Source organism: Ahaetulla prasina, chromosome 3 (genome assembly GCF_028640845.1).
Source record: "Ahaetulla prasina isolate Xishuangbanna chromosome 3, ASM2864084v1, whole genome shotgun sequence".
In the NCBI taxonomy this organism is placed as follows: Eukaryota; Metazoa; Chordata; class Lepidosauria; order Squamata; family Colubridae; genus Ahaetulla; species Ahaetulla prasina.
The window spans coordinates 164536312-164553410 of record NC_080541.1 but is presented as its reverse complement, the minus strand read 5'-3'; the positions used below and the strand labels follow the sequence as shown (position 1 = coordinate 164553410).

The following is a 17099-nucleotide window of genomic DNA, read 5'->3' as shown; positions in this document are numbered from 1 at the left end:
TTGTGGTTAAGTGTCCAATGGAAATATTTTGCATAGCGGCCATTGACATGTCATGTTTGCAGAACAGTGACTGACAAGAGTTAAATTCAAAACATGTAGTCATTTTCTAATGTGTGGGACTTATTATTTTCCTTTTCCCTTTTCTGTGATTGAAGGAAAACTGTTTAGATGTTTGTTTCCAAAACGGCATCTGTCAGTAATCAAAGGGAGAAAAATTGCATAAAACAAATGCAATTGTTTAGAGCAGCATTTCCTGGATCATGTTAAATGCTTGATTTGCTCCCCATTATGTTCACCAAATAATTTTGTTTTCCACAATAATTGTAATATTTAACATGTTGCATTTAATCTTCTTTCAAGGCTATTAGTAACAGCTCACTTAGAAAAAGACTCGTGGCTCAATAAGAATAGATTCACTGCCACCCACATCATAGAGAAAAATGGTAAAGTTAACTGCACCCTAATTGTTCTGGATCGAAAACATGGTTATTTAACTGCATTGGTTCTTTATTTGATTTCCAACTACTGTATATTTGCAATGGAGAGAGTTCATATTCATTCTGAATGTTGTTCTCCAGCAGTCGCTGTGGGTATTTTATGTGCTTTTCGTGGTTAATTTGTAGCTTCAGTGTTAGGGCCGAAGATCTGTAAGTGTTGAACAACAGAAAGATAATAAATAGAACAGTTATCAGTCAATATAAGATCATATAAGCCTGTGTCAGCCTCAGGCAGTAATCATGTAGACTGCAGTTCATTTTTATTCAGCTGCATTTTAATAGAAGAAAACAATGTAGGTACAGTTATTGAGTTAATAATCACAATTGCTAGCTAGTTGTGGAGAAGGACAAATACCTGATCTGATATTGTTTAAATGCTGGTTGTTGTTTAATAGTCTTACTTTAACAATTCTGTGAAGTCCTTGAAGTCCATCAGGTAGGCTAAGGAAGAAAGAACAATTTTAATCAAACTGAATTGAACCTTGGAGGTAGTTTAATCCATCAATCAGAAGGCTCACTGTGACAATATTTATCTTTTTCTAATGTTTATTTTCTTCTTTGTAGCTCTGACTACAATTTTGATATTCCCTAGAAAAGGAGTTGACACTCAATATACAAAGCATAATGAGATGTCAGGCACCTGCGTTACTGATTTTAGAATATATACACACCAAACATATCTATGAATCAGTGTTATACACAAAGAGATGTTTATATGCATGCAAGCTAACTGTATCCGCCTTTGATTGTATCAAAAGAAATAAGACATCTCTAAAAAGCATCAATTTCTTTGAATATAAAATAAAATGAAATTCTTTAGCCCTATAGAGCTACAAGAGTGGTTAGAAACTAATTGCACCTGATAATGCTATGTAATTCAAGAGTTAGAAGAACATGTGTTTCGAAGAATCTAAAGTATTTGAATTTTTAATCCTTCTATAGTATTTCATACTACGATTTCGCAATTATTCATTGTTAGGATGTAAACATATAAGCTTATATTTACTCACAAAGTCACAGTGGTGGCATAGCCTTCCTTTTCTTTAACGAGGAGAACAAAAGATTAAATCACTTAAAAATAGGATAATCAATTTCCCTTTAATAAAATAATTAAGAGAAATCCTGTGTTAATAAGAGTACAGCATAGGACATTTAGGCTTTTCATATCTCTACTTTTATAATGTATTCTCATATAATCAACCTGTCTGTCTATATCTGATTGAGAAATGTGCAACTAAAGGGGGGGAGTATGTTGATCATTCATATATGCAACTTTATGACAATGGCATTCAACTGTACAATTATGCACATTTCCTGCAAAGTAAACAATGTTGAACTTGTGTGACACGCTTCCTAATAAACATGAAATATAACTGAGTGGCTGTTAAAAATATATAGGGAATGCATATTACATGGTTGGCACTTTCCTTGGCATTCCAGAGATTCCATAGGAATTATCCTTTGATTTCATGTTGTTGCTAAGACTGCACAACTTCTTTTAATATTTAGGGATTGAATCATATAATTTAGGAGCGTAGGAAATGTGTCTTTATAGAACATCCTACAATCAAAAGTGACAAACTTTGTCATCTTCAGTAAACAAATGAAATAAATATGATTTCCTTTATTGCAATACCTTAGAAAAAATATTTCATTTCATGGAAATTAAGATCTGTAGCATGCTATTTATTATATGATTATATTTGAAAGTATATATCATTTGGCATTTGGATATTCAAACCATGTTAAAAAAATGGAAAAGAAGAAGAAGGAGGAGGAGGAGGAGGAGGAAGAGGAGGAGATTTTTTTACATAAGACATTTTTAATATTTTAATATTATGGAAGATAAAACTGTTTTAATTACTAAGAAGAAATAAAAATCCTCAGTTATTCAGATCTGCATTCTCTTCTTTATTTCTTAAAATGATTACCTACCAAATTGTACATAATGCCAAAAAAATTAAATTAAGTTAAATTAAATTAAATTAAATTGAAACCTTCATTCTAGTCCCCGTCTTCCTCCTGCTCCCTGATCACATTCATGGGAAAAGTAGCTGTGATAAACAGATACAGAATCAGTCTTGAAATTCTTTTTTTTTTTTCTCTTTCTCTCTCTTTGGAGGAGGAAAAAAAAAGCATACGTCCAAAACATTGCATGATAGTCTCTAAGCAGTTCCATCTGTCAAGCAGAAATTTTAGGCTAATAGCCTGTGGCAATCTCCCTCTGCAGTCCACTACCTGCCTTTGTCGGACTAAGTCTCTGTTCCATTTTTTTAAGGGGGGGCCCGGAGAGGAAAAAAAAACCGAAAGGGGAAAAACTTTGTAAACCAAAATCATCTGAGTGATGAAACTCTAATTTTACCCTCCTCTCTTTGATGTTAAGCGGTGGCTTCTTACTTTAAAAAAGAGAGAGAGAGAGAGAGAGAGAGAGAGGGAGGGGGGAGACAGAGAGAGAGAGAGAGAGAGAGAGGAGAAGACAGCAAGGCTAGAAGCAGATGACTTTTCATCCCCATTTCACCTTGCCACTGGGTCTGTGAGAGATTGGTTCACTGTCAAGGAGATTTTTTTTTTACCCATGATTCCATATGGTATGGACCGGGCTACATGTTGCCCAACATGCCAGTGCAAGTGTTTTCTCAATTAGGTGTCTTATCTCCCGTGAGTTAGCATCAGATGAAGCTTGCTGACAGCATAATGGCAGGGAAAACCTCCGACGGATCCATCAAATGGCAGCTCTGCTATGACATCTCGGCCAGAACTTGGTGGATGGTGAGTTGGCAGCACGGCTGCCTTTTTCTTCCCCCTCCTTCCTTTTTTCTACTTTCCCTCCCTCTTTGACAAAATGTCCCAGACCTCACATTTATCAAATTAACATTTGGATATATTTTTTTTCACACTCTTCACTGGAGCAGCCTTCCACTTGTCCCACTTGTGTGTTTTTCCCCCTCTGTAACAAGAGACCATTCGTGTGCCCTGCATTTGAAGACAGTGGCAGCTTTTCCCCACTCAGGCTTTTTCCCCTGCACTTTTCTTGCTAAACCTAGCTGGATAGGTAGCTTGACAAAGTTTTCGTTTCACTCTTTTTCCCATTGAGCTGTTATGCTTTGTTGAACTTTGGCGTTGCAGATTCTCGTTCTATCTCTGCCTGCGAACATGTGTTTGCATGGGTAGAAATATAAATAGAGTGTGTATATTTTATACTTGTTGACAAAATTGAAGCTATTGCAGGCCATCCCAATTTTAGGGGGCAAAAGCTCTGTTGGCATTTTTTTTTTTTGGTGGCATGGGACATTTGATGGCATGGATGTTATCTCATAGAAGGAGCTGGTCTAATGTTTCCTTTTATTTGTTAGTGTTCGAAGAGGTTCCTGTCCAGTTAGGTTCAGAAGGTGGATGTTATATAGATCCTACTTGAATTTCGTTCAGAGGCAATTAAAAGTTTTATTAAAGTTTCCAAAGGCACTCTCAAAATGAGTTAACTCACATGTCATGGTCATTCGGGCCAGACAACCTTTGACATCTTGAGTCTAGCAGAGATACAGTGACTTAAGAGGATGCACAATAGCTCATTGTAGCAAAGATGCAAACCCCGTTGTGTTGAAGGGAGCCCTCAAATCATTACTGCCCTCGTTAGCGTGCTGTCCGTTAAGGATTAATTTGTTAGCTTGTTCTTTTCTTTTTCCTTTTTCAAAAGCTTTTTTTAAAACGTTTTCTGTAATTTTAATTGTTAAGGCAAAAAGTGATTTTGCTCTTCTTCTTCTTATTATTATTATTATTACTTTGTGGAGAGAAGCATTTTTGCTGCCAGAAAATGCATATTTTATGTGCTCCTAACTGGACTATGAGCCTCTTCCATTCAGTTCACATAGATATCACGGTTTGTTGCTGGTTTTGTTTTAAAGAAGGACTGATGAGTGGAATTACAATGAAATGGACTATGGCACTGTGTTGTTTGATATACTGAATCAAGTAAGTGGGAACATAAAATCTTACATATATACATGCATGCACCCACACATACATGAGAAACTTCTCTACCAGATCAATTTTGTTGTCACTCGGAGAAGTTTAGGACTCCTGCGGATTTGGAAGACATGAAAAAGTGAACTACAGAAGGATTTCATTGTTCTGTTTGGCGGAATTGGTTGCTTGCATCAAAAGTTGTTGGGGGAGTTATATTTGTTTTAACTTTCACTTGTTAGAAAAAGTTTAACTGGCAGTCTCCAGGTATATGTTACATGCTGATGTTGGTTAATTAAAGGAGGGGAAGTCTCACTACTTTAATCAAACTACTAATTTTCCAATTAGATTTTCTGTCAGGAGAAAATGCAGAAAGGATGTTCTTGGATGCTCTGAAATAGTCTGACCTTTAATTTGACTGTTTAGCTTGATAAATTCTGAAATGTGACTGTGGAACAGTCATAAAACCGCACTGCTTTGGTATATGTACATGACAGCACACTTTGATGTTAAAGATGTCAGTATATCTATTTGTTGCCTTTTTTTTCTGATAAACTGGAGCTGCTTAAAATTCTCCCAATATTGTATCTTAAAAGATTGCATCTCTTTTAAAAGTATGCCCAAGACTGTGCTATACCTCACTGATGATGATTATGTTTTATCATTTTAAGTATAATATGTACAAAATAAAAGGCTGGAAACATTAAGCAATGCACTTGACAAGAAAATAAACAAGCTTTATTTCTAGACAGACTGTTTGGATAAAGCCTTACGGAAAGTTCTTAAACTTTTAGCATACCTAATTTTATTCCCTAAATGTACAGATTTTAAAAAATCACATTGTTAAAAGTTAACATACTAATAATTTTTTAAAAAGGAGAACTGTTATGTTTTTCCTTTTACACAATCTCTCCATCTATGCAAGTTTTTGTGTAAGAGACAGGTCCGTTTTCAGACCGGGATTCAATTATTGATACAAAAGTAAGCAATTTTAATGTCTCTACTATAACATCAAGCGTATTTTCACCCTTAAATCTCAACGCATCTGTTAACTTCTTTTAATCAAAACTCTGCTACACAGTGCATTTTAACATACAAAGACAAAAAAAGAAGCTTTGAAAGTTACCTCATGCATCGTCTGGCTGCACAAAACAATCTCAGCTACTGCCTACTGCTAAACTTCAGTTTGGTACTGCCAGCATACAAAGAGATGAGTGAATGCCCCCTTTCCACCCGCATGGACCCAGCTGCCAGCCGCGTGATATGCAATTTTGCTTTTTAATGAGTCGTAAACAATTTATGTATGTCAATGGAGCGAGTTTGTTTTATTTCAGGGAACAGGTTCAGAATCGGTTTGAAGTGGCTGCTGTCTCTACTGTAGGAGAGTATGCTGTCCAAATTTTAAAGGTTCTGTGTCATTTTGATGAAAAGACCTATTATAATGAAAGAAATGGCTGTTTTGTAAGGGTGGGCATAGTAATCTCCTAGGCTGGGACTGAGTCTCTCTCTCTCTCTCTCTCTTTCTCTCCCTCCCTCCCTCCCTCTCTCTTTTTCTCCCCTTTTTTTTTCATGGCATGGTTTCATATAGTCCCCAGCGTGTTTGTAGTTAGATAGTTGTTTGGTTGGATATCAGCTAAAATTGAAATTATCTTCAGTGCTTGGACTTCTCTCTGTGTGTATGTTTTTAAGTAAGAATTGTTTAAACTTTGTAATGTTGCTTTCTCATCACATCTTCAACACCATTATTAGAAACTGGTCTTTCTATCTCTATCACATAGAGTGGTCAAGATATTTAATTTCTTCTCTGGAGTAAATAAAAAAAATCTAAGGAAACTACAACCTGAAGGTATTTGTAATATTTCCAGAGACTGTACTGCCAAGTAAATATGTTCAGCATCATCAGACATTTCCTAGTACTGTAAGCAAGACTCAGTACATGTGTATATTTAACAGTAATTACATTTGTTGTAATGATTTGCAAGAAATCTTTTGAAATCTAACCTTGTCTACCTCATGCTTTAATCATGGCATTTGTGAAACAGGTATTAATTTAGGCTAACACTCATATGACATCCTTAATTTAAAAACTTCTGAAAATGAATTGGCATTCTTTGGCACTCCAAAGATGACAAAGTTAAATCAAGCTTTTTTTTTTCTTTTAAGAGGGAGAAATATAAAATCTAACAGGTATTTAATATATTAATATGTTCCCAAAAGTTATGAATCAGGGTGCATGTGCCATTTCTGATAGCCTTCTCAAGTTCTGTTTCACTCATACTTATTATATAGGTGATAAAAACATTAATAATTTGAAAACAAAATTATTTTGGAGTTAGGTGCTAAAAATGTTCAGAAGTTTGACTGGTGTAAAAAAAGTAATAGATTGAGCTTGTATCTGACTCTTATCCTTGAGAACTATGGAGGTATTTGTTGCATTTATGTCAATGTCATTAATAAAGAACTATTTTGAAAGAAATTCTTCACATATATGCCAACAGATGATTGGCTATTAAAAATATTTTTTTGAAGTGGCAAACTCTATAGCCTAGACATCTTTTCACTATCAACCTACATACAACATGCTTTTATCTGTGTCTGTTCAGCATATAACAGTAATTTAGGGAATAAAGCTTCCAACAGGATTTCACCAATATTAAATTAGAACTGGGAATATAATACTGTGTCCTTTCCTAATTACTAATAATTTTAATCCTGGAAACAATTACTAGCAATATGTATAACATCAGGCATTTAATTTCTTCCCCTTAATTCCTGAATGACATTTTGGTTGCAACTCCTATTTATTCTTTGTTGTCACTGGAAGTTACAAAAATTGTCAAGATGGCCTGTAATGCAACTCAGTGTGTAACTACTGATTTAAAAATATATGTATTCTCAAGACAGAAATCACTAACATGAACTCTAGATGATAAATTTCACAATCTCATATGAAAGAATGCCATTAATGGCCAGAGCTTACAACTTCAGAAAACTTTGACAGATTGCACTTCACCGACTAAACGCGTCTTCTGAAGGAAATACATTCAATATCATATCGGGGCAGAGAATATGATCAGCTTTTCATCTAATAGTTCATTTGCCTGCCTCACAACATTTCATCAAAGACATTTTGTTTTGCAGTCAGGTCAATATAAATTTCTGAACACTTCCAAAAGTATTTAGCATTTGTAGCCCATTCTTTCTCATCTTTTAGGGACATTAATACTGTTAACTACTTTTTCACTGTTATATTATTCATGTTAACTATTACACAATATATGTTTTTTCTCCCAGTAAACATCTTGTTCTTTCATTGTACCATCCACTTATATTTCTAGATATCTCTGCCTCTGTTTCATTTCTGTCCTCTTCCTTCACCTGTCCTGAATATTGTTAGGAATGTTTCTAATTTAGAGGCAGTGGCTGATTAGAGGACAGGAAATTGAAGGATTAAACTGTCTGGTTGAACTTCCTTTACTTATCAGCACTCGGTAACTTAGTCTGGATTATGAACTCAACAACAGTTCCAGAGTTGATTTCCCTGTTGTGTGTAATTTTTTTCTTTCTTAAAAAAAAATATCAGAACTTTAGGCTGCTCGTGACTGTAAGCCATCGTTGGTTATTTTCAGTCTTCGATAAAAGAGGAAAAAACTTTTGAATAATTTTAGACTTAGAGGACACTCTCTATTGACACTTCATAATGTGTTTCTGAGTGTGCACATACACATATTTTCATAATGTCAATAATTGCTATTGAACCAAACATCAAGTAGTATCATACTTTCTAAGGGAAATTGCATTATTTGATAAGTATAAAGGGCATTATAACCATTATTAAAACCTGCTTTTCTATAAGAAGCACCCAAACTCTTGGGTAATATCATGATACAGATGTGTGGTCTATTGGCAGAAGATCTTTCCGAAGATATCAAAAGACACTAGTCTTCCAGTTCATAACTTAGCATGAAAAGGAATTCACCTCATCTCAATTGTCCAAAAATGAGACAGGGTAAAATAATATTTTGGAAGCATGTCTTATAAATAGTTCATTGAGAACAAATTTAGGCCTACAATAAAAAAAATCTTCTAATAAGAAGTATCCTATCATTGTAGCAATGCCCTGTAGGATCAACAAGATCTTTGTCTGTGCTATGTGATATTTATGAATCATAAGGTTCTTTTTGCTGTGTTTAATCAAAACCTTGAAAAAAACCCAGAACTAAATATGCAATAAAGCATATTTGTTCCTTTCCATCTTTATGAGAAGGAGCCCCTAGTAGGATTTTCATGATTTCACTTTTAATAAACTTTACTTTTTAAAAAATATTTATTGGAGCTCTAGCTTGTTTTGTAGCAAAGGTTCATGTATTATTTTATGTATTGTTTACATACAATATGTATAACATTATTTTAAGGCATCTTGGCTTGACTCGGATCCGGTCCACTACAGGTGTAGAATGGAAACCTAACCTTGCTTCTGATTCCATTTTTGTAAAAAAAAGAAAAAGAGTCACTGACACAGGCATTTTTAAATATATATAATTTGTATCGATAGAAAATGTTTGAAGAACATGACATGAAGGGCGATTTATTTTTTCTAAAGAAGGAAAGAAATCATTTCTCTTTTCTCTGGACATGGCAGTTTTGATCTGCATCAGACCATCACCTGTTAACTCTAGGAAAAGGTATGTAAAGGTATTTGGTACAAGCCATAGTGAAAAATGATGAAATGGACACCCTGACAACATGATGTGAACCCTAGCCTTTCAGATTTATACTCCAATGCTGTACACAAGTATATAAGTCAAGTTGTGTTATGTTTATGTCCTGATGACAGGATACATGTGTTACTTTTCAAGAGAGGTTATCACATAAATCTAACAAATAATCTTCACTTTGCCCCTCAACATCTACTGAGGTTCTATATACTTAAACCAATCTATCTTATAATATACTATATATAATGTATAGTTTGTTCCTAAGTACAGGTAGTCCTCAATTTACAAGCCCAAAATTCCTGTTGCTAAGCAAGACATTTGTTAAGTGAATTTTGCCCTGTTTTATGACCTCTCTTGTTACTGTTGTTAAGTGAATCACTACAGTTGTTAAGTTAGTAACATGATTAAGTGAATATGGTTTCCCCATTGACTTTGCTTGTCACAAAAGATGATGAATGACCCCGGGACACGGCAATCATCATAAATATGACTCAGTTGCCAAGCGCCTGAATTTTGATCACATGACCATGGGGATGCTGCAATGGTCATAAGTGTGAAAAAGTCACTTTTTTCTGTGCTGTTGTAACTTTGAACGTTCACTAAATGAACTGCTATAAGTTAGTGACTACTATATCTCAAGTTTCAGTGGTCCTTGTTCTGGGTTGGATTATATGTATACAGTGATAAGAAGAAAGTTAGGTTTACATCAATGTCCAGCTTTGGGAAACCTCCAACTTGCAGTCCTAATTTGGCAACTCAGGAAGCCCCCATATTGTTAATATTTGGTGTTGGATTATTTTTCCTCTTTTAGAAACTAGGGTTAACAAGCCTACTTCCTCCCAAATTGATCCACCTATCCCACTCATAAGGCTAAACATTTTGGTCCTGCCTGTCCAGTGTTTGACCCCTTGCCCATCCCTGCTACAATGGTAGCCAGGAAATTTTGGATCCCCAGAGTTGACAATGTGGAACGGATCGTTCTAGCAGAATCTCCTTTGCAGCTTTTCTCAATCTTGGCAAATGTAAAACGTGTGGACTTCAACTACCAAAATTCCACAGCCAGGAATCCACATGTCCACACATCTTAAAGTTGCCAAGGTTGAGAAACACTGCTCTTCTTATTTAGAGTTGCCAATATTTACTCAATCTTGAAACTAAAAGAATGCTATATAAAGAAGTCTGTAGAGATTCTCAGACATCCAGGTTATGGTTGTCCCAAAGGGGGCAACTGGATTTTCTTGTTTTTTCCTTGAAGTCCTTTTGCTTCTCAACCGAGAAGCTTCTTCAGCTCTGACAGGATAGTGGGGAATGGAAGGATTTATATTCCTAGCAAATAGTTGGCCATTTGCATCCTTTTAGATGGATGCAAGGAACCAGGAGCACTACTCAGGTGACCCTGAGGACACAGATAAACCTCCAAGTGCTTCAATGACCCTCTAAAAGGATGCAAATAAATCCTTCCATTCCCCACTATCCTGTCAGAGTTGAAGAAGCTTCTTGGATGAGAAGCAAAATGTCTTCAAAGAAAAAACAAGAAAGTCTAGTTGCCTCCTGAAGAAAGCTATATAAAGACGTTTCCCAGATCAATTTTATTTTATTTGAAATTGAAACTGCTTAATTGTTTTAATTATTTGTCTATGTTCTAGCCCGTAACCATAGTAAAAAAATTACTAACATTATTGCTACCCTTGAGATTAGGAGGATGCTATATAAATCGGCTTCCCAAGTGTCCTACTTTAACCAGGATTGTCTCACCTTGCCATGTTCATCCCAAATGAGTTACAAAAACTCCTAGAAAAAAGGGCTCTACAGCCCCAGAAAGCATGGAACTCACAACTCACAATATTTCACAATTTAGTTCGTCTCCTTTCACTGACACAATTGGCCTTGCCCCAGGGGTGGGTTCTACTTACCTTTACTACCGGTTCGCAATGGGGCCGCACACGGAAGCATGCGCAGAAGCTTCCTGATGATGTCCAGGTCAGTGGGCGGAGCCTCCTGCCAGTTTTACTACCAGTTCTTGCGAACCGGTCTAAACCAGGGGCAACCCACCACTGGCTTGCCCACACAACAGGGAGTTCTTTAGAGAATGCGTTTTAACCATCTGACAAAACTAGTTCCCCCAGCCAGCTGCGGAGGCAAAGGTAGTTGAAGTTAGATAAGAATGCTAAAGCCCATGTTTCCCAGCTCTGTGCATGACTTTTTTCATTGTGCATGATCCTTCCAAGCCGATCCATTAAAAAAGAGAACCGTTAGTAAAGTTATTAGGATTATTTGAAAGACAGTTGGACAACTCCTCCCTAAAGCCTGCCTTGGCTGCTGTACACACCTAACACCTTGATAGAGACAGTGAATCTCAGCCCATTGCATAAGTTTGTGAGCAAAAGCCAAAGCAGCTGTACAATAACCCTTTCCGTTTCATAGCCAGGGGTGAGATGCACAAATCACTGAGATTGTAAAACTCATTCAAGATATAAGGAAGCTATGAGCATTCCTGGTTAAGGAAAGCTGAGCAGGTGGTATGAAAAGCCTTTAAGGCTTCAGATAAAATCACATAGGTAGCAATCTATTCTGAAATCAAAAAAAGCAGATTTCCTTTTTGTATACATGTTCTAAGTACATAAAACTACACGCAAAGCTAATTGCATTTTATTGGTCTGAAGTGAGTCAGAAAAAAAATGTCGGCCCATAATAAAAAGTCAGTACTGTTGATTGAAATCCCTATAAAAGCAGTATTTAAAGATCAACCTACCAAAGGAATATTAACATTCTGCAAATAATAATGCCTGTCCCAAAGAGCTTTGAATTTATGGCCACTGTAATCAAGGCTCTGGACTATTTCCCATATACCAGATTGCCGAAGCATGACTATGGGTAATCTATGCATTTCTTGAAGAGGCAAAACAGATATATTAACTAATGGAACTGAATTCAAACCATTTGCTCCATGTAAACATAGATTTTCCAGGGGGCTGCTGAAAATAAACGTAGTCGCCATCCAACTACGGACGTGACATAATGCTATAATGCAGACCCCACACTTCATAGGTTTTTTTTTACTTCCAAAAAGCACAGCACCCTTGTTTTCAAAGGATCGTACTTTAGTAACCACCCACATTATTTTTATCATTCAGATGGAATTTTGCAAAACAGGATCACATAGTATTCTACGGGGGTGAAAAACAGAGTTACATGAACTGAAAACTATTAGGTCATACAGTAAAGGGTTTAGAGAATTTCCACAGTGATGTTTGCTAGAGGTTTTGTGCAATTTGGGTCAAGATATACAGCAGATTGTTGTTATAAGCTTTTTTTCCCTGCTAACAAAGTATCTTAGAACAACCTGATTTGATCACTCTTGCAAGATAGGCTGACATGGTTGAAAAGTCTACAAGGTCTTTGTAAGTTAATCAGCTAGCTAACTTAGAGGCCAGTGGGTGATGGTATATCCAGATAGAACAGTTATCTTCAGATTCTTAAAAGCCATCTTGATCATGGTGTTTAATTTCTGCATAAAGCAATAGCCTTGCATCTCACCTGAAGGACATTGGTTGCTATTTTACAAACATTTCATAGGCTGCATTTGAAGTACTTTGCCACCATCCAATTCTTGCACTGCAGTTTAAAAGAGGCTTCAAGAAAATAAAGTATGTTCAGAAGAAAGTTACCAAGATGATAAAACAGGACTGGGAAACCAAACTGTACAAAGAATTGCTAAAGGAGATAGAACTTAGGACCTAGAACTTAGAATAACAGAGTTGGAAGGGACCTTGCAGATCTTCTTATCCAACCCCCTGCTCAAACAGGAGACCCTATACCAGTGATGGCTAACGTTTTCCAGACCGAGTGCCCAAAGCACACACACGCATACAAATGCGCGAGCGTGCACCCGAACACCCAAATGCAATGCGCATGCGGGCCCGTGCATGTACCCCACCCCCTGCACATGCAAGCACTCCCCCATGTGTTTCCTGCACATGCACACATCCCCCCTGCCCCAGCGCATGTGCACACAAGCCATGGCGCATGCGCAGCAGGGACTCGAAGACCAGCTGGCTAGCGGGAGGTGCACACACATGCATGGCAGAACTGAACTGCGGCGACAGTTCGTGTGCCCACAGACAGGGCACTGCATGCCACCTGTGGCATGCATGCCATAGGTTCGCCATCATGGCCCTATACCATTCTGGAAAAATGGTTGTCCAATCTCTTCTTAAAGAGCTCCAGTGATGGAGCACCCACAACATCTGGAGGCAAGCTGTTCCATTGATTAATTGTTGTCATGATCAGAAAATTTCTCCTTAATTCTAGTTTGGATCTTGATAATCTTTCACCCACTGCTTCTTGTCCTGTAGGTGCTTTGCAAAATAGGTCAACCCCGTCTCCTCTGTGACATCCTTTCAAATATTTTAAGAGTGCTATCATGTCACTTCTAGTCCTTCTCTTTGTTATACTAGACATACCTAGTTCCTTTAACCACTCATCGTACAATTTAGCCTCCTGTTCCCTAAGCATCTTTGTTGCTCTTCTCTGCACTTTTTCTAGAGTCTCAATGTTTTGTTTTTTTAATCTTGGTGACCAGAACTGGATGCGGTATTCCAAGTGTGGTGTTATCAGTGCAATATAAAATGGAACTAACACATCACATGAACGTGATACTATCCCTCTGTTGATGCAGCCTAGAACTGTGTTGGCTTTTTTTTTTTTTGGGCAGCTGCAGTTGCAGTAGACTGCTGACTCATACTTAAGTGGTTGTCCACCAGGACATCTAGATCCCTCTCATAGTTATTGCTGTTGAGCCAAGTATCACCTGTTCTATATTTGTGCATGGGTATATGTGGGGTGTTGCTTATGAGTAAGCCCTTAACTTTCTCACCACTGAATTGCATTTCATTGGATAGGGCCTACTGCTTAACTTTGTCACAAGCCTCCGAGATCTAACTGTTGACTATTCTCCCACAGTTTAGTGCCATCTGCAAATTTGATGAGCTCCTCTTCGATCCCTTCATCAAAATCATGTATGAAGACATTGAAGAGCACTTGGCCTTGAGTTACCTCACTGCATGCTTCCCTCCATTTAGTTCCATTTATTATGGATGGACATGATTACCTTGGGGAAAAAAATCAAAATTAATGGAATAATTGTACCTAACAATATACAAATATTTAAAAAGCTGCCAAGGGCAAGCATGGGTGGACTGTTATCTATTGACTCCAGGAGCAAAACAAGGATCAATGGGCTGAAATTTAAAGGAAGCAGATTCAAGTTGAATATTTGAAAGAATTTCTTCCTGGTAGGAGAGGTAAGGTGTGGTCGACATCCCCCGCTTACTTGAAACTTTTAAGCAACCACTTGTCAAAGACAGTTTAGTGAATTCCTGAACTCTGCAAGACCTTGGACTTGTTAATATAGACATTTCTGCCCAACTCTACCTTCTGTGATCTAGATAATGAGTGTGTCTTTTAAATGTTGTATTAATACCAATAAAGGATAATATTTGTAGTTCATGGTTGAAATGAGGGATCTACGGTGCTTTCTGAGCTTGCTTGACATAAAAAGTAGTTCTGTTTAGAAATGAGCTTATTGACTAGCAGCACAGGACTTGGTAGAAGAAATATCCAAGGAACCCATACCTGTAATTAGGATGGTTAGAGAGGCACTCAGTTTGAACAAGCCATTGGTTAACTACTTTCAGGTGACCCTTTGGATCACTTACCTGGTAGGGTTTTGTTTTCAGAAAGAGGCAGAACAGGTCTTCCAGAAGACTTCCACACATGTATTTTCCCAGTTAATACCATCCGCTGATGGAGGGGAGAGGGAGAGTGGGACAGAGAGGCAGAGGAGTTTCTGTGTTTTGATCTTTCCATGTCATTTGATCAGGGGTCTGCAAATTTGGCTCTTTTAAGACTTGTGGACTTCAACTCCCAGAGTTCCTCAGCCAGCAAAGCATGTTTATATTTCCTATAGTTTTCCAGCTTATTGTTTCTGATCAAGGAACAATGCTCTGGAGAAAAAGAAATGCTAGAAGGTGTCCCAAAGCAAGTATCAGCGAAGGATCTTATTAGACTACCAGCACCTGTCAGCCCCTTGGAAATTCTTTGTTCTGCTATTTTTTAACACCTTTTATATCTTCCAGGACCAGCTAGGAGAGACCCAGATAGTCCCTGCCCTGAGATTTACATTCTAAATAAAAGGTTATAAAATAAAATTTAAAAAAATTAAAAAATTAGATAGGAAACAAGAAAGAAGCAAATACAAGCCCTAGTTTTTAACTGTTAACATTTTTATATATGTTCCACGTTGGAGAGAGGGGCTTATAATATCTAGAGATGAGAGAGAGGGACCAGGCAAGACACACGTGTGTGTGTGTGTGTGTGTGTGTGTGTGTGTGTGTGTGTGTGTGTGTGTAAATGGCATTTCAACATTGTGGCTGTAGCAATAAGAAAAACAAATGGTAAGCACTCAACAAAGTATAACATAAAAAGCTAGTTGATATCTAACAAGTTTCAAAAAATATGCAATATCAGCCATATCATATCTATCCCTCTATTGTACTTCTCTAAGTCATGCCACTATTTTCACATTTAACTGTGAAACAGTAAAATTGGGCTGAGAAATGATTTGTCCAGCCTTTTTTCTGAATGAACTTTATGGGCAAACAAAATTAAGAAACAAATGCACCATCTTCAAATCTAATAGCACATCATTCAAATCAAAACCTTAATCTCCTGCAAAGAGTAAGGTGTGGAGAACTACACATGCTAATAAAATACCAAAAGTCAAATTCTTATTTAACTCATTGGAGTTCTGCCAAAGTTCACTTGTCAGAATTTCAAACTGAGTTCCACTTTAGATCAGTGCTGAACATATATCTATATTACTTGATAAACATTATCTATTAATATTCACAATGTTTCAATTTCTGGAATAAATATTATATCAGTGAAAAGCTTAAATATACAGAGAAACAAAACTTGGACACTTGGACATTAAAAAAAACAACTGGGTAGGACAGAGCGGACACAGGATGAATCAGTGACTGCTTATACAGGAGCCTTCTGTTTATAAGATGGTTCATTCTTTATTTCATGTCTTTAATTTCTACAACCACCCATCTCAACTAGTGACTCTGGGTAGCATTCATCATAAAAATATTAAACAACAAAAATGCAGAATACATATATGTCGCTACTGAGTGCTTTAGATTATTGCTGTACATGTTAATAGGCATCTACACCTGTCTGGAACCCATACCTCATTTCGGACATTAATACAATTGAGCGTTTCCAGAAATATTTTACAAGAAGAGTTCTCCACTCCTCTGATTACAACAAAATACCTTATGCCACCAGATTTGAAATCCTGGGTTTAGAAAATTTAGAACTCCGCCGCCTTCGACATGACCTGTGTTTAACTCATAGAATCATCTGTTACAATGTCCTTCCTGTTGAAGACTACTTCAGCTTCAATCACAACAATACACGAGCACACAATAGATTTAAGCTTAATGTGAACCGCTCCAATCTTGATTGCAGAAAATATGACTTCAGTAACAGAGTTGTTAATGCCTGGAATGCACTACCAGACTCTGTGGTCTCTTCCCAAAATCCCCAAAGCTTTAACCAAAAACTGTCTACTATTGACCTCACCCCATTTCTAAGAGGTCTGTAAGGGGCGTGCATAAGAGCACCAACGTGCCTACCGTTCCTGTCCTAATGTTCCTTTTGATTGTATCCAATTTCATATAGTTATCACATACTTATGTTTATATTTATGCTTATATATCGTATAGTTATTTCATGCTTATGCTTATATATACTGTTGTGACAAAAATAAATAAATAAAAAACCGTTTCTTCAGCTATGGATGGGTTTGTCTGCCTTTGAAAGAGCTGGTGTGCAATCTGGAGGTCCTCCTGGAATT

At 36.9% G+C, this 17099-nt stretch overlaps 1 long non-coding RNA gene across 1 annotated transcript; it reads right to left on the bottom strand.

Annotated features, from left to right (window-relative positions):
* Positions 1 to 259: 259 nt before the first annotated feature.
* LOC131196033 (uncharacterized) lies at positions 260 to 5604 on the bottom strand. Its single transcript, XR_009154609.1, has 3 exons — positions 5584 to 5604; positions 853 to 938; positions 260 to 645 (listed from the first exon to the last, which is right to left on the bottom strand). It is a non-coding gene; the product is annotated as an uncharacterized LOC131196033 (long non-coding RNA).
* Positions 5605 to 17099: the final 11495 nt, after the last annotated feature.